General features: G+C 39.3%; 1 protein-coding gene across 1 annotated transcript in view; it reads left to right on the top strand.

Annotated features, from left to right (window-relative positions):
• Window positions 1–4,065: 4,065 nt before the first annotated feature.
• Window positions 4,066–18,693, top strand: part of macc1.S (MET transcriptional regulator MACC1 S homeolog) — a 38,786-nt gene continuing 24,158 nt past the window's right edge. The window contains exon 1 of the mRNA XM_018269212.2: window positions 4,066–4,239. The gene's annotated coding sequence lies outside the window, so the exon portion shown is untranslated. The remainder of the gene's footprint in view (window positions 4,240–18,693) is intronic.

Here is an 18,693-nt window from a genome sequence, read left to right as displayed (position 1 = left end):
ACCAGGGAACACACAGCCCTGTTCTCCTGCACCTGATCTTTTACATGCAAAGCTGTGCAGTAGGGTTGATGGCCACCATGTTTCCCTGGGTTGAGCTTTTTGCAGATGTGGCTTAGGTCATTTTACTATGCATTGAAATTTGTGACTCTCCCCCATTATACCTGATCATCTAAAGATTATATACAGATTATACATTGTGCGACTTCTTTGTAAATGATCCAAAGAATCTTCCATCAATTCACCATCAGTTGAATGGGTTTGATTGTTGCAAAGGCTGAAAACAACGGAATCTCAATAATTATCTATGATGCAAAATGTAATTTTCTGATCTTTCTACATACATTTTACTGTGCTCATCCCATCTGGTAACTATTTATACACTGCATCCAGGAGTGTTATGTCCTATCCATCCTAGGTTCCCATGCTAGGTTCACTGGAGATTTCAATAACCTTTTACATAAACATATGTTAACTAATTATGTTGGTAAGTATGGAATTACAACAAAAAAGAACAAAATGGAAGAAAAAACATTTAGTAGGAAACTTTTTTTTAGCTCTTTCTCGTGAGTAGTTAAAGAAAATATCAGCAAAAGAGGGGATCGGCACCCTGACAGCATAAGGTAAAGAAGGAAATTACCGGCACTCAGGACATTGATGCAAACGGGCCAAGCCCTGCGTGTTTATTCAACGTAACGTTTCGGGGGCGTACCAATTCGTCAGACTAACAAACCACACCAATGATGCACATTTAAACTCACCATCATGCATAATTAATTAACAATAAATTAGTATACCTTAACCTATTTGATTAGAAAAATTGTGGCAAAAAGTCCATATTTAATCCAATCATGAATCCAGTAACTAGATAGTCCAAAAAATTCCTGATACCTTTGAAAGTCCCAAAAACTTTTTTTCATATAAATATAAAGTCCAAAAAAACTTTGAAAAATACCAGTGCAGTAATTCTTTAACAAAATGTATCTATGGGGAAAGTTAACATTATTTTACAAAAATAAAAAACAATATTTCACATTGCACAAGCTTGAAACATTACCGTGCCCTCATCTATGCATACCATATTGTTACAAAGAGGAAATTGCTTTTATCTTGCCCTTGCAACATACCGATTCAATTCTCATATTGAGAGAAGAAAGAAACATATTAACAACTTTATAGATAACAGGCCAAATTGAATTCCTTATTCAGTCCCCGTGGGACTTTTGTTTGTAAATATATTTTTCCAATATCCAAAATGCCTAGCAAGAGCAGTTTCCCTTTTCTTTTTGTTCGTCTCCTTCTCCTCTTTCTGATGAATAGTAGGTCTACTTGTCTGCAAGTCCCAAGGGCATTTTATGCAGTAAATGACTGATTTGGTGTCACAAGTAAACCACCCCTTGAGCTTAATTTTTGATCCCTTCGGGGGATGTGTCACACTCTCCCCTGCAATGATCCCACTGCAGTGACCACAATTGTGGCAAGGATAAGTGCCTTGTAGTTTGCTACTTGTCAAAGTTCGACCTCCCCTATAAGAAAACAATTTGGGTGTATTAAATAATTTACCATATTTAACATCTGCATTCACCACTCCCCAATATTTCAAGACAATTTTTTTTTTTAATAATCTTTGAATTAGTATCAAATGTTGTTACTAATGATGTTACTGTTCCTTGTTTCTTATCGGATTTGTTTTTTTTAAGCATATCACTTTTTGCAGTTTGTTGTACTTCACTCCTGACCCTCATTAGTTCACTCTGTTTATAACTCCTATGTTTATAACTCTTCTCCTTAAACTTTTGTATCATTCTTACAGAATGTGAGGGTTATTTATCAAAATACAAAAAGTTCTCATTATTTACTAAAAACTACTCTGACCAAATCCACACTGACTTTTTCCCTCTATTTATCAATACATTTTCAAAAAATGTTCTTGTGCAGAAAAGAAATCTGAATTTTATAATTTTTTCAGATTTTTCACCCGAAAGCTACGATTTTTCATAAAATCGCCTGAAAGGTACAGACTTTTGACACCATCAGACTTTGATAAATCTTCAAAAAAAAGTGTATTTTCCCCTTAAAAAGTCAGAAAAAACTGGAACTTAATAAATAACCATCTGTATGTCTTGCATTGTGAAGGGCTCTTTAAAATATTTCACACTGTTTAAAGTAAATGAAACACGTTGGAGCAGATTTATGAATTCTCATGTGAGTTTAGGGGGCACATTTACTTAGGGTCATATCGAGGGTTAATTAACCCTCGATATTCGACCGAAGTAAAATACTTCGACTTCGAATATCGAAGTCGAAGGATTTACCACATTTCCTGCGATCGAACGGTTCGAAGGATTTGAATCCATCGATTTGATCCCAAATTGCCTAGAAAGCCTATGGGGATCATCCCTATAGGCTAACATTGATGCTCGGTAGGTTTTAGGTGGCGAAGTAGGTGGTTGAAGTTTTTTTTAAAGAGACAGTACTTCGACTATCGAATGGTCGAATAGTCAAACGATTTTTAGTTCGAATCGTTCAATTTGAAGTCGAAGTTGTAGTCGAAGGTCAAAGTAGCCAATTCGATGGTCGAAGTAGCCAAAAAAAAACTTTGAAATTCAAAGTTTTTTTCCTTCTAATCCTTCACTCGAGCTAATTAAATGTGCCCCTAGGTGTGCTTTAAGTGATTTTTTTTGCTGTACCTTTTTTTTAAAAGAAAAATGTTGGCAGGTTTTAGAAGATTTTGGCTGAAAACACAATTTACATGAATCATGACAAAGTATATGTATGAATTCATTTTGAATTGTATACTTTTCTGTGACTGTTTTTTTTTTTTAAAAAAAACCTTAAGCAGGTTTTAGGTGGGAACAATTTTATTCTATAAAAATAAAAATACTTAGTCACAAAAGGAAAACGCAATTGCAAAAAAAAAAAGCGAACGCAAACATTTTGATGACAGTATTGCTTTTAAAAAGGGATTGTGACGTAGATGCAACTAATAGAAGCACTTTCAGACCAACACAGTTCAGCAATGTTTCACTTTTCCATTAAAAGTTATCTTGAAAAAACAAATATTAAACATTACAAAAAATTTAGGATAGAGGATAATAGATTCTAGAATTCAAAAGGCTATTAGTAAATTTCAATTAGTCATCAACAAAAATAAGCTTCCCCTATAATACAATATAATGATACATGATGACAGGATAAAATGAAATAAATTCTGGGTCTCAACAAAGGTGTCGCAGAATGCAAAAAAACAGGCGCAAGTCACAATGTTTTTCTCACTTTGCACCCTGTTCTAGCCAGGAGCACAACCACGGGTTCAGGTCTGGACCTGAAATTTCATACATGCAATTAAATTTTTTAATTTATTCAGCAGCACTCAAAAGGAGAACCTCATTTAATCTATACATCTCTCCCTGGACATAAGTGCTGAACTAAAGGGTGCTGGGTCATTTGTAAATAACCCCTGCTGTGTTGCAAACAAAAATTGGGAAAAGTGTAATTTTTTTTAGAGAAACATGCAATAACACAAGGAAAACATTTATAAATATTCATGCAAAAAGTCTAACTAGTTGAGAATGTCATGAAATTGTTTAAAAGAAAAAATATGTACAACATAAATTTTTTTTTTTTGCATGAATGTAATAGCGCTGTACCAATTTAACATGTTTTTATATGCTCATGCCATTAACATATATTTGTTTTCTAAAGTCAAGTCTACTATATTCACTGATTTCTAAGACAGTAAAGTAACTTTGTTTTGCAAAATATATATATAATATATTATAATACTTCTAAGAATAGCTTTCAAATGATATTTTGTGTGTAATTGGTAACAATCAAAACCTTCAAACCTTTATGCACTTAAACTATAAAACGTGACACACGGCTATGTCTTGATTAACTTCCTGGCACCTCCTTCAACCGAAACTTATCTTTTGGTTTCAGGTGTAATCTCAGGTAATATGAATGGGATTCTGGGTAGTGAGTGCTTTTTACCTGCAGTCTAATTATTGTTGGGTTCTAAAGGACTTCAACTCCCAGGAAACACTACACTCTGGTATGTCAAGGCACAGGGAAGGGCTAAGGGAGTTAGGTGTGTCTGAGTTTGTTCTGTCTTGCTTAACAAGGTAATCATTACCCACAGCAGACTTTTCGCTGCATTAGGTAAACAACAGAGAGTAAGACGGCATGCAAAAGAAATGCAGAGACTCCTGCACCTGACCTGAAGCTGTTTTGCCCCAAAACGTAAGCCTTTTTTTATGCTGTTTTTGTTCAAACAACTTTAAATTAAACATCTTTTTCACACTTGCAGATTCTCATTTAACCTATTCATTTATTGGATATACAGTATGTAAAGGGGGTCTTGTTATGAATTTTCAGGAGGTCATCCTGCTTGTAATGGTGAATGATTTTTAAACTCCAATATATTGCATAAAGTACAATTTAGAACAAAAGCTAGTCGAGTTTAGTAGTATAGAAGTATTCGGAATATATTTGACTGATGGTTCTGTCCTGAGAGTTTGGTAAATGTTAGACGTTTGGTTGTGTTACTGAACTATATAATAGGTGTTTGGTTTGTTTGTATTTAATTTCCGGAATACTATATATAGACCTTCAGTAAAGATGCCTTCCAGAATTCTATTGTGAGTGGTGTATCAGATAGTAAGTGATTCCCATGGGAATGGGTGCTTGGCAGGAATTTTGTGGAACTTTTCAGGGTGCCAAAATGTACCAGATTGAGTGCTTCTTGTGCCATAGTCATGTTCTTGATGTGCCTAAAAAAGAAAGCAAATTCTTTGTATTCTGACAATATCATCCCTTTCACATCGCACATGAAAAGCTTTAAATAGTCTAAGAAAACTACTATGAAAGGGTCTGAACCCTTTGAACACTCAAGTATCATCTAGGGCAAATTTTGTGATTTAAACACAAAACAAAAGTAAAAAAAAAAAGAAATAGTGCCAGCTTAGATCTACTGAGATGCCATAGAATCTGACTTTTCATGACACAAGAGTCATAAATATCCAGTAAATGTTATCTTTACAAACAGTGTTTAGTGAAGACATTATAATCAGTGCTTAGTAGTAGTTTGTGTCACATGACCTTCTAAAACTTGTGTATTATAAGAAATACTGTACATAAGCTGTAAAATACAAGGATAGTAGAAATCAGCTCGGAGTATTATGACCTGTATACAAGGGAATCATTTATATAGTACTTTTCTCATATGAGACTCAAAAGCTCTCTGGCTGTGTCAGAACCAGCAACAAATACTGATTCATTTTTAGTTCTTTTCATGGGAGATAAACATATAAGAGAATTTATACATTTATCTTTCCGTAAAGAGCTATTACAAAAGCTTTTACTATATTTTTGTAACTACCTGTGTTGTTGTCAAATAACTCATAGCCTGGGTTAGACCATAGCCTGGGTTAGACCATTTCTAAAGGCCATACGAGGGACAGAATCGAATCATACTTCAGGTCATTTATTCTAGCTAAAACAGACTCATCAGCTGTCTTACTATAACCTACTGTATAATCTTATCCACTGTGAGGTCTTATACTGTTTATGACTTCCTGCCAAACTGACCATGTAATATAGTCTACTCCATAATCAAAGACCTAACCCATCTACTTGATTTTACACTCTATCACTCTATTTATGTGAATTGTATTTCTAAAAATGCACTTATTACTTTTTATTTCAATGACCCCTTGTTTGTTACTACTAATTTATTGTTTTGCTGTACAGTGCTTTGTCCTCAAGGAGCACTTTACACATAAAAATATACATACATACATACATACATACATCACCACTATACACTACTATTTTATTACTATAAACTCACCAAACTATTACGTTTTAGTTCCAAGCGCTTAGAGTGGCTAAGACGCCATCCCTAAAACAAAGGCCTGTAATTTCAACCAAAAATAGACTTGGACTCAATGTTTGTATCTAAGCAATGGCCTCGGCCCTTATTGATTTAGTATTATGTTAAGCATTATTGTACAGTATCCTATGCAATGTATGGAATCACTGAACTCCCATAAGCCCAGGAAATATATTATGATATAAATTATGCCATTGTCTCCCACACACTTTAGGCAACAACCACATGGTGTAATTTTTCAGCCTGCGCTAAAAACTGCTTCTCTGCTCTGTCCTACCTTCTTGTCTGTCTGCACCCATAGAGTCTACACTGTGTTGGTCTGGGTGCAGACACATATATTGGATTTCTGCACCAAAATGCATGAGTGTGCAAATCTGCTCCAAGGTCAATGCAGTGTCTCCAGATGCAGACATACCAATGTGCAGATCTAAGCAGAGATGCAGTCTCTTGGCCTGTACTTACACGGCCGTGTGGCAGTAGCCTTACACGACAAGAGATAACCAGAGCTTACAATTAAAAAGGGAAAGAAAGCAGGACATAAGATCAGAATATCATAACCTGTCTTTACCTCACATTTTATTCTCAAACTGCCACCACTTTTTTTTAAAAATAAAATAACATATATTGTGTAAAGGTTAAAACGAAAGTAAGAAGTACAAATAAAATAGGGATAGTTATTAATTGTCTGACTTATGTAAAATGACAATAAAAGAACCAAATCCAACTAACTACACAGATGATTCAATGAAATGGGCAAATTATTAAAAATGGTGCATCTTCCAGGGAACTGCTCTCATGGCCCCCATTCCTTAAAGTATAAGTGAACCCACTTTCTTTCTGATCCTTGTTTGTATGACTCCTAATATCTGGTTTCCACACACAACAGTCCCCAGAAACTGCCCTAACAAAACTTAGCAATGTATATAGCAAAATAAATGAAGGAGTGTAACATAAAATACAACTGACAAATCTAACAATTTATAAACCTAAACAGGTATCATTGAGTCATTGTTGTGATTATAAAATCCGACAAAAGACGGCCTGTAATTCCAATTTTAGCTGTTGAAAGACAAAGGGCACTGCCACTTCAACAGTTGGCCAGACCAAAGTAAATCTAAAAAATAAGAGGGAAGGGTACTCTCCTTAGTGCTGTAAGCTTGACAACATTTATTCCAGAATAAAACTGCACTTACTGAAAAGAAGTATTAGGTTCATCGCTCATCAAACTTGATATTGATAGGTTCACTCAAGCTTGATTTCATCCCTGAGGAAACCACACAGTGATTAAACACATTGGACTGTGTTGGAGTATTGCTACATGAGTGAACCTAACACTTCTTTTCTGTAAGTGCAATTTTATTGTGGAATGACTGTTATAACACTTACTGCACTAGGGAAAGCTTAGTACAGGTGTAGGATCCGTTATCCGGAAACCCCTTATCCAGAAAGTTCCAAATTACAGAAAGGCCATCTATTCAAAATTTTAAAAATGATTTCCTTTTTCTCTGTAGTAGGAAAACAGTTGGTTGTACTTGATCCCAACTAAGATATAATTAATCCTTATTGGAAGTAAAACCAGCCTATTGGGTTTATTTAATGTTTACATGATTTTCTAGTAGTCTTAAGGTGTGAAGATCCAAATTACGGAAAGACCCGTTATTCGGAAAGCCCCAGGTCCCAATGAATCCTGATAATAGGTTCAATACCTGTAGTAGGGATGCACCGAATACACTATTTGGGATTCGGCCAAATCCCCGAATCCTTCGTGAAAGATTTGACCAAATACCGAACCGAATTGTAATTTGCATATGCAAATTAGAGGCGGGAAAGGAAAAAGTGGAAAAAGAATGTTTTACTTCCTGGTTTTGAGACAAAAAGTCACGTGATTTCCCTTCCCACAAATTTACATTTGCAAATTAGGATTCAGATTTGGTTCGGCCACACACAAGGATTTGGCCATATCCAAATCCTTCTGAAAAAGTCAGAAACCTGGCCAAAATCCTGAACTGAATTCTGGATACGGTGCATCACTTAGTAGTGACCTAACAAAATTTCTAATTAATTTTTTCTTACTCAAGGATTTTCTCTGCAGGTTTTGGCACTGCTGATCTCTCTCCAAACTGTCCATTCTCCTAGCACCATTGACACTGCCTTCTCATGGAAGTCTAACTACCTTTCCAACCCCAATTTTATTGCCTCATATAATGGAGCATATATTTTCTTTTATTTATTTCCATGGGTGAATCATGGATCAGGCTTTGGTCACTTGTTATTGGCAGCCTACAATTGCTGTCTAATTAATTAGTTAGCTTAGCTTCCAGTACCATATCTGTGACAATGTATTTTATCTCAGACCTAAATTGTACATCCATGATGGATGCATGGCAATTTGGGGAAATAATGAAGTCGATGACTTTTCTTATTCCCTGTCCAATCTGTATTACAGACTGCTTAGGGCAGCCCTTTGTTGGAAGTGGTAAAACAGCCACATGATTTAATAAGAGAAAACATAAGCAGAGTTCTCTATTGAGCCTTTAACAAGTTGAAAACCCCTTGGTTTAACCTAAACCTCTCTAGGATTGAACCCCCTTTTTAATCCTTTAGTGAGTTAAAAAAGTGTGAAATCATTGGTATATACTATACTGTAAAGAGAAGTTTTAGAAATTGCCATCTTTCATTATATCTCCAGCATTTAATAAAATGCATACATTGATCTGGATGCTTATGTTTAACAATATTTTCCTGTTTCCATTTAATTTTTCAACTGTGTGTTACAGCAGAAACTGCCTACAAAACAACCTTGTAGAGCAGCAGACTGAAGTGGTGGGGGGAAGTATATTTAGCAGCAGTAATCTTATGCATTATATTGTACAATGTTTCTAACAACTCGGTTTTATAAAGCATTATTATAAAAAAAAAATAGTCTAATATCACAGTGTAAGGCTGAAGACACTCAAAATAGCCGTACTTTTTCTTTGTGAGCCATTGTACACAGTGTTGTGGTCTATGACTCAAGAGGATTCCATGCGGTGCCATTGTTATGTTGAAGGCGAAAACTTTTTTCATTTTGCTGAGCAAAAAGACTGATGGCTTTATACCGCAAATACGCACACTTTAATTTTTTTTTTTTAGATCTTCTTTAGGGAGAATTTTTGTACATGAAAGACCTTGCTTTGTATAAAGATAAATGCATTTAAGAAGTTAGCTACTGAATAATACAATTTGAGACTGCTGAAGGGAGAACCTTCAAAGATGGAAGATTAGTTTTACTAACCCTGACAGCAAAGTCCTGTGTGGGAATAAGATACCGCAGAGCAGAATGAACATAAGACAAGTCTCGTAAGAACTGTGGCAGAAAGAAGGTAGAACTCTGAATATCATCCTAGCACCATCACAAGCAAACTTGCACTAAACTATCCAAGGTCTTGATCTGTATATAGTCTTGATTTGTATATGATCTCAAGACCGTATATATTTATATTAGCACATCTCAATAGGCCTGACAATGCTGGACATAATAACTTTATAATTTAAGATTCAAAAGTTACATGTTGCATGGCTGTGACAATTGCTTATCCCCGAATTCAAAGATCACATGAGGAACGAATAAACTGGATATAGATTTACAACAGGCTTTCATGTTATGAATTGCAAATGTAGGAAACTGAATGTGAAGAAGGCTGATTTAAAACATTTAATATAATGTAAATTGTACCAGTGCAGTTATCAATACAACCAATAATCAGTTAGTTTTGTGTAGACTTCTATGTTAGAAAACTAATGTAAAGATAGGATTGGCTGCTATGGATACTCTACCATCACAATGTATCTCCTACATTAATCAAGTAGCCTCAGGTCTCAACTCAATAAAGGATTGATTATAAGTGGAAAGGATGTTAAGTATGAAAGACAGAGAGCAGGTATAGAAAGGAGGTTTCATAATATCGTTTTCAAAAATAGAAAGAATCAGTCAAGTGTAACTAAGCCACAATTAAAAGTGGTGTGCTAGAAAGCACTTTCAGAAGAGTCAGTAAAGTATGTATTGTGTTTTCTTTTTGTAAAATATTGTGCAAGTGAAAGTTGCCTGAGGGCAGTCTAGCCTAAACAATGGAGGAAGGTTCTGGCTGGAGACAGAGGAATACTTTGAGTTTTATCTATTGGAAGAGCTTGAAGGCAGCTCTGAATTATAAGCATGGGGAATATATATAGGAAGAAGTAGTGGCTGAGGGCAGTTGATCGTGGGCTGGATGGTTTGGGAGGCAAGCTTGTTATCTTTGAAGGAACCATAGATAGGACATTGTGGGGGTCATCTGTATTCTAAACAATTTAGTTAAACTACAAGTCACAATTACTCTTGCCATTGTTGTACTGGAAGAAGGTTTGGAATACCATTTCCACTATAGGTGCTCACAGGTTGAAACTCTTTCCTCGAGGTGAATAGTGCACATCAGGGTTTACTAATTTTCATACATATGAAGAAGCATATTTAATTTATATATGTTCATTATATTTGTTAATAACCCAATGCATGCTTATATTTACTTTCATGCTGAAACTCCTGCTCATTAGCTTTTAGTTTTGGGGGTCCTGGTAATGCGGTAATTAGGTATTTATTGGATTAAAACATATTTAGCTTGTAAAGCCTTCCAACTACTTCCAAAAGTCTTCAAACTTACTATATATATATATATATAATATATATAAAAAAAAGTGATTAGTAATATCCTAAACATTATAACAAGGCACATGTTGCAGTGCTTTCTAACTTACTGAAAAGAAGAGAAAAGAATATTATTTTTTTCGGTTCACCAAGGATTTGGGGATTCGGAAATTGCTTCCCTCCTTGTATTAATTGTCTCAAAGCATATTTCTCTTCTTATTACAGTAGGTCTGTACCTGCTCTTTTCTAAACTAAGCACCTGTGCAGTCATTGTAGAGTTTTTGCTGATATATTTTCCTATTTTGATTATGCACTCTCTGTATTGCCCTCCAGTTACCTGTTTCTGTTTTATGGATGTATTGCTACAGCCAAGGTATCCAACAGAGATACTGTATTTGAGGTTTGATCTCAGCAGCCTATAATGTGGATGTATAACTTCCTTATACAGAAATCCTTATAATAGCTCTTCTTATATGATCTATTATTTTGTTTGCTTCTTTACTTTTAAGTCTTCATGAGAATCTATATACCTTCCTGCTGTCACTTCCATAAAATTACAATTAATTCTGTATTTGGCTTTTTGTAGCCTAATATTTTATATTTTATTACACCAAGGTTAAGATTAGAGATGTCGCGAACTGTTCGCCGGCGAACTTGTTCGCGCGAACATCGGGTGTTCGCGCTCGCCGGAAGTTCGCGAACGTCGCGCGACGTTCGCCATTTTGGGTTCGCCATTGTTGGCGCTTTTTTTTGCCCTCTCACCCCAGACCAGCAGGTACATGGCAGCCAATCAGGAAGCTCTCCCCTGGACCACTCCCCTTCCCTATAAAAACCGAAGCCCTGCAGCGTTTTTTCACTCTGCCTGTGTGTGCTGAAGAGATAGTGTAGGGAGAGAGCTGCTGCCTGTTAGTGATTTCAGGGACAGTTGAAAGTTTGCTGGCTAGTAATCGTTTTGATACTGCTCTGTTATTGGAGGGACAGAAGTCTGCAGGGGTTTGAGGGACATTTAAGCTTAGGTAGCTTTGCTGGCTAGTAATCTACCTTCTACTGCAGTGCTCTGTATGTAGCTGCAGTGGGCAGCTGTCCTGCTTCTGATCTCATCTGCTGACTGCTGCAATAACAGTAGTCCTTGTAAGGACTGCTTTTATTTATTTTTTTGTTGTTTTACTACTACTACTACTACTACTACTATAAGAGCCCAGTGCTATTAGTCTAGCAGTGTTGGGGAGTGGGACTGGTGTGCTAATCTGCTGCTCCTAGTAGTTCAGCAGCACCAACTTTAATTTTTTTTTTTTAATATTCATTTTTTTTTTATTTTACTTTTTTTTATTTTACTACCGCTGTAGTAGTGTATAAGTTGACCTTTTAGGCATTATTTGCCCTGTAGGCATTATTTGCACACTGTTTTCTTCAACCCGCCATCGAGCTGTGTGACCTTGTTCACATTCTGTCTAAATATCCATAATATTACCGTCTCCAGAAAAAACACCGGAGTCACTTTTTTCAAGCAGCCATAATATATTTTACGTAATCCGTATCCACCGCTGTAGTAGTGTATACGTTGGCCTTGTAGGCATTATTTGCACACTGTTTTCTTCAACCCGCCATCGAGCTGTGTGACCTTGTTCCCATTCTGTCTAAATATCCATAATATTACCGTCTCCAGAAAAAACACCGGAGTCACTTTTTTCAAGCAGCATTCATATATTTTACGTAATCCGTATCCACCGCTGTAGTAGTGTATACGTTGGCCTTGTAGGCATTATTTGCACACTGTTTTCTTCAACCCGCCATCGAGCTGTGTGACCTTGTTCCCATTCTGTCTAAATATCCATAATATTACCGTCTCCAGAAAAAACACCGGAGTCACTTTTTTCAAGCAGCATTCATATATTTTACGTAATCCGTATCCACCGCTGTAGTAGTGTATACGTTGGCCTTGTAGGCATTATTTGCACACTGTTTTCTTCAACCCGCCATCGAGCTGTGTGACCTTGTTCCCATTCTGTCTAAATATCCATAATATTACCGTCTCCAGAAAAAACACCGGAGTCACTTTTTTCAAGCAGCATTCATATATTTTACGTAATCCGTATCCACCGCTGTAGTAGTGTATACGTTGGCCTTGTAGGCATTATTTGCACAGTGTTTTCTTCAACCCGCCATCGAGCTGTGTGAGCTTGTTCACATTTTGTCTAAATATTGATAATATTATCGTCTCTAGAAAAACCACTTGAGTTACTTTTTTTCAAGCAGCATTCATATATTTTACGTAATCCGTATCCACCGCTGTAGTAGTGTATACGTTGACCTTGTAGGCATTATTTGCACACTGTTTTCTTCAACCCGCCATCGAGCTGTGTGAGCTTGTTCACATTTTGTCTAAATATTGATAATATTATCGTCTCTAGAAAAACCACTTGAGTTACTTTTTTTCAAGCAGCATTCATATATTTTACGTAATCCGTATCCACCGCTGTAGTAGTGTATACGTTGACCTTGTAGGCATTATTTGCACACTGTTTTCTTCAACCCGCCATCGAGCTGTGTGAGCTTGTTCACATTTTGTCTAAATATTGATAATATTATCGTCTCTAGAAAAACCACTTGAGTTACTTTTTTTCAAGCAGCATTCATATATTTTACGTAATCCGTATCCACCGCTGTAGTAGTGTATACGTTGACCTTGTAGGCATTATTTGCACACTGTTTTCTTCAACCCGCCATCGAGCTGTGTGAGCTTGTTCACATTTTGTCTAAATATTGATAATATTATCGTCTCTAGAAAAACCACTTGAGTTACTTTTTTTCAAGCAGCATTCATATATTTTACGTAATCCGTATCCACCGCTGTAGTAGTGTATACGTTGACCTTGTAGGCATTATTTGCACACTGTTTTCTTCAACCCGCCATCGAGCTGTGTGAGCTTGTTCACATTTTGTCTAAATATTGATAATATTATCGTCTCTAGAAAAACCACTTGAGTTACTTTTTTTCAAGCAGCATTCATATATTTTACGTAATCCGTATCCACCGCTGTAGTAGTGTATACGTTGACCTTGTAGGCATTATTTGCACAGTGTTTTCTTCAACCCGCCATCGAGCTGTGTGAGCTTGTTCACATTTTGTCTAAATATTGATAATATTATCGTCTCTAGAAAAACCACTTGAGTTACTTTTTTTCAAGCAGCATTCATATATTTTACGTAATCCGTATCCACCGCTGTAGTAGTGTATACGTTGACCTTGTAGGCATTATTTGCACACTGTTTTCTTCAACCCGCCATCGAGCTGTGTGAGCTTGTTCACATTTTGTCTAAATATTGATAATATTATCGTCTCTAGAAAAACCACTTGAGTTACTTTTTTTCAAGCAGCATTCATATATTTTACGTAATCCGTATCCACCGTTGTAGTAGTGTATACGTTGACCTTGTAGGCATTATTTGCACACTGTTTTCTTCAACCCGCCATCGAGCTGTGTGACCTTGTTCACATTTTGTCTAAATATTGATAATATTATCGTCTCTAGAAAAACCACTTGAGTTACTTTTTTTCAAGCAGCATTCATATATTTTACGTAATCCGTATCCACCGCTGTAGTAGTGTATACGTTGACTTTGTAGGCATTATTTGCACAGTGTTTTCTTCAACCCGCCATCTAGCTGTGTGTATTATCGTTTCCAGAAAAACCAACTGAGTTTTTGTTGTTGTTGTTGTTTTTTTAAAAATAATGCCAGGCAAAGGCAGGCCGCCACGCAGAGGCCGTGCTAGGGGCCGTGCTGCTATGCAATCCTGTGGCCCTAGCAAATTTCCCAGTTTTAAAAAGCCAATGACCCTGAACTCCCAAAATGCTGAAGAGGTAGTTGACTGGCTTACACAGCACACCCCATCCTCTACCGTTTCTAACTTTACCACAACATCCTCCTCATCCTCCACTGCTATGGCCACCCCACGTAACACTTCCTCCACCACCGGTGCCCCTTCTTCACTGGGGTCAGAGGAGTTATTTTCCAATGAGTTTCTTGAACTGAGTAATGCGCAACCATTATTGCCAGAAGAAGATGAAGGAGATGAGGACCTTACACCAGATTTAATTCTGGCAGAGAACACGATAGAGATGGACATAATGAGTGATGAGGAGGAGGTCCCCGCTGCTGCTTCCTTCTGTGATGTGTCAGAAGAAATTGATGCATCTGAGGAGAATGATGATGAGGAGATTGATGTTTTGTGGGTGCCTAGTAGAAGAGAGCAAGAGGAGGGTAGTTCAGATGGAGAGACGGAGAGTCAGAGAGGCAGTAGGAGAATAAGACTTAGAAGAAGCAGGGAGGACAGCCCGCAGGGATCAGCAGGGCAACAACATGTATCGGCACCTGTGTTCAGCCGGCCAACGCACCCGCCATTGCCGCCAATACCGCCAACTCCGCCAACTTCTACTGTTACCGCCAGATCGCACACTTCCAAAAAGTCAGCAGTGTGGGATTTTTTTAATGTGTGTGCCTCTGACAAAAGCATTGTAATTTGCAATGAGTGCAGTCAGAAACTGAGCCTTGGTAAGCCCAACAGCCACATAGGTACAACTTCTATGCGAAGGCACATGAGCGGCAAGCACAAAGCACTTTGGGAGCAACACCTCAAGGCAACAGGCAAACTAAAAGCCACACTCCTTCTGGTCCAGCATCTTACTGCTCTACCTCTGCTCTCCTTGACCCGTCTGAACCACCCTCCACTCCGCCTTCCACCTTGACCACCTGTTCCCATTCCCAGTCATCTGCCACCAGCCAAGTTTCTGTGAAGGCCATGTTTGAGCGTAAGAAGCCAATGTCTGACTGTCACCCCCTTGCCCGGCGTCTGACAGCTGGCTTGTCTGCACTCTTAGCCCGCCAGCTTTTACCATACCAGCTGGTGGACTCTGAGGCCTTCCGCAAATTTGTAGCAATTGGGACACCGCAGTGGAAGGTACCCAGCCGCAATTTTTTTTCTAAAAAGGGAATACCACACCTGTACCAACATGTGCAGAGCCAAGTTACCGCATCTCTGTCACTTAGTGTTGGGCCAAAGGTCCATATGACTACTGACGCATGGTCCTCCAAGCATGGTCAGGGCAGGTATGTCACCTACACTGCCCACTGGGTGAACTTGGTAATGGCTGGGAAGCAGGGAATGGGTAGCTCAACAACAACAGTGGAGTTGGTGTCACCGCCACGGATTGCACGCGGTTCTGCCACCACCTCTACTCCTCCATCGCTCTCTACCTCGTCTTCTTCTTCTTCTTACTCTGCTGCTGGGTCCTCCTTCTCCTCCTCCACACCTGTGCACCCCCAGCTCCCCCTAGGCTATTCGACGTGCCAGGTACGCCGTTGTCACACTGTCTTGGGGATGACGTGCCTGGAAAGCAAAAACCATACCGGATCTGTACTCCTGTCATCTCTGCAGTCACAGGCCGATCGGTGGCTGACCCCACACCAACTGCAGATCGGAAAAGTGGTGTGTGACAATGGAAGCAATCTGTTGGCAGCGTTGAGACTAGGCAATTTAACACATGTGCCCTGCATGGCACATGTGTTAAATTTAATAGTCCAACGTTTTGTCTCCAAGTACCCAGGATTCCAGGACGTTCTCACCCAGTCCAGAAAGGTGTCGGCCCATTTCAGACGTTCCTACACAGCCATGGCACGCCTTGCTGACATTCAGCAGCGCTACAACATGCCAGTCAGGCGTTTGATTTCTGACAGCCAGACTCGCTGGAATTCAACGCTCCTTATGTTGGAACGTCTGCTGCAACAACAAAGGGCCGTCAACGAGTACCTTTTTGAACTGGGTGGTAGGACTGGATCTGCACAGCTGGGGATTTTTTTCCCCCGTTACTGGGTGCTTATGCGCGATGCCTGCAGGCTCATGCGACCTTTTGAAGAGGTGACAAATATGGTCAGTCGCACCGAAGGCACCATCAGCGACCTAATACCCTTCGCTTTCTTCCTGGAGCGTGCCGTGCGACGAGTGACAGATGAGGCTGTAGACCAGCGTGACGAGGAGCTGGAAGCGCACGATTTCTGGTCGGAATCACCAGAACGAACCCAGGCACCTGCTGCAACGCAGGGAGAGGTGCCAGAAGTGGAGTCAGAGGAGGAAGGTGGCTTTGTGGAGGAGGAGGAGGAGGACCAACAGGAGCAGGCTTCCCAGGGGGCTAGTGGTGACCTTTTGGGGACCCCTGGTCTTGTACGTGGCTGGGGGGAGGAGACCGTGGATGATGCAGTCCTTGATAATGAGGAAGCGGAGATGGATAGCTCTGCATCCAACCTTGTGAGAATGGGGTCTTTCATGCTGTCATGCCTGTTGAAGGACCCCCGTATCAAGAGGCTTAAGGAGAAGGACCTGTACTGGGTCGCAACGCTACTAGACCCTCGGTACAAGCATAAAGTGTCAGAAATGTTACCAACATACCACAAGTCCGAAAAGATGCGGCATTTACAAACCAGCCTGCAAACATGTTGTACAATGCTTTTAAGGGTGATGTCACTTCAGGAACTCATCAACATTCCAGGGGCAGAGGTGCCAGTAATCCTGCCACGAGCACACCTGCAAGGACAAAGCCCTTTGGCCAGTCTGTAACGTCAGACATGCAAATGTTTTTCTGTCCAAGGCAGCGCCACAACCCTTCTGGATCCACCCTCAAAGAACGCCTCGACCGGCAGGTAGCGGACTACCTGGCATTAACTGCAGATATCGACACTCTGAGGAGCGATGAACCCCTGGACTACTGGGTGCGCAGGCTTGATCTGTGGCCAGAGCTGTCACAATTTGCCATGAACCTCTTGTCCTTGCCCAGCCTCAAGTGTGCTCTCAGAAAGGACCTTCAGTGCAGCAGGAGGGATTGTAACTGAGAAGAGAACTCGCCTAGGTCACAAAAGTGTCGATTACCTGACCTTTATTAAAATGAATGAGGGGTGGATCTCGGAGGGTTACTGCACGCCGGAAGACTTGTTCTGACTTCTATGCAGCTGTCCTTCTCTTCAAGCCTCATGACTCCACCACACAGCTGTCCTTTAGCGTCCTCCTCCTCCCTCCGCCACCGTTACAAACTAGGGTGCAAACCCTACTGGTTTAATTTTTTCTGGCCTCTGTGCTTCAGTGGCTGCAACCAAAAAAACTGGGCAAACAATGTCTACAAGGTCAACGTATGGCAAAAAATGACTATTTTCAGCATTTATATGGCATATTTTTTCTGGCAACTGTGCTTCAGTGGCTGCGACCAAAAAAATGCATATTTTCTGCATTTATATGGCATAATTTTTCTGGCCTCTGTGCTTCAGTGGCTGCAACCAAAAAAATTTATATTTTCAGCATTTATATGGCATAATTTTTCTGGCAACTGTGCTTCAGTGGCTGCGACCAAAAAAATGCATATTTTCTGCATTTATATGGCATAATTTTTCTGGCCTCTGTGCTTCAGTGGCTGCAACCAAAAAAATTTATATTTTCAGCATTTATATGGCATAATTTTTCTGGCAACTGTGCTTCAGTGGCTGCGTCCAAAAAAACTGGGCAAACAATGTCTACAAGGTCAACGTATGGCGAAAAATTACTATTTTCAGCATTTATATGGCATATTTTTTCTGGCAACTGTGCTTCAGTGGCTGCGTCCAAAAAAACTGGGCAAACAATGCCTACAAGGTCAACGTATGGCAGTTGTTTAAAGAGAACAGTAGATTACTAGCCAGCAAAGCTACCTAAGCTAAAATGTCCCTCAAATCCCTGCAGACTTCTGTCCCTCCAATACAGAGCAGTATCAAGCAGATTACTAGCCAGCAAGCTTACTATCATCTGTCCCTGAAATCCACTAACAGCTCTCCCCCTACACTATCTCTTCCAAGCACACACAGGCAGATTTTTCAGATACATTTTTGCCCTTGATCCCCCTCTGGCATGCCACTGTCCAGGTCGTTGCACCCTTTAAACAACTTTAAAATCATTTTTCTGGCCAGAAATGTCTTTTCTAGATGTTAAAGTTCGCCTTCCCATTGAAGTCTATGGGGTTCGCGAACCGTTCGCGAACCGCTCGCATTTTTGCGCAAGTTCGCGAATATGTTCGCGAACTTTTTTTCCGACGTTCGCTACATCCCTAGTTAAGATCACATATGC

This window comes from Xenopus laevis, chromosome 6S (genome assembly GCF_017654675.1).
Source record: "Xenopus laevis strain J_2021 chromosome 6S, Xenopus_laevis_v10.1, whole genome shotgun sequence".
Classification (NCBI taxonomy): domain Eukaryota; kingdom Metazoa; phylum Chordata; class Amphibia; order Anura; family Pipidae; genus Xenopus; species Xenopus laevis.
This window is presented reverse-complemented; position numbering and strand designations above follow the sequence as displayed.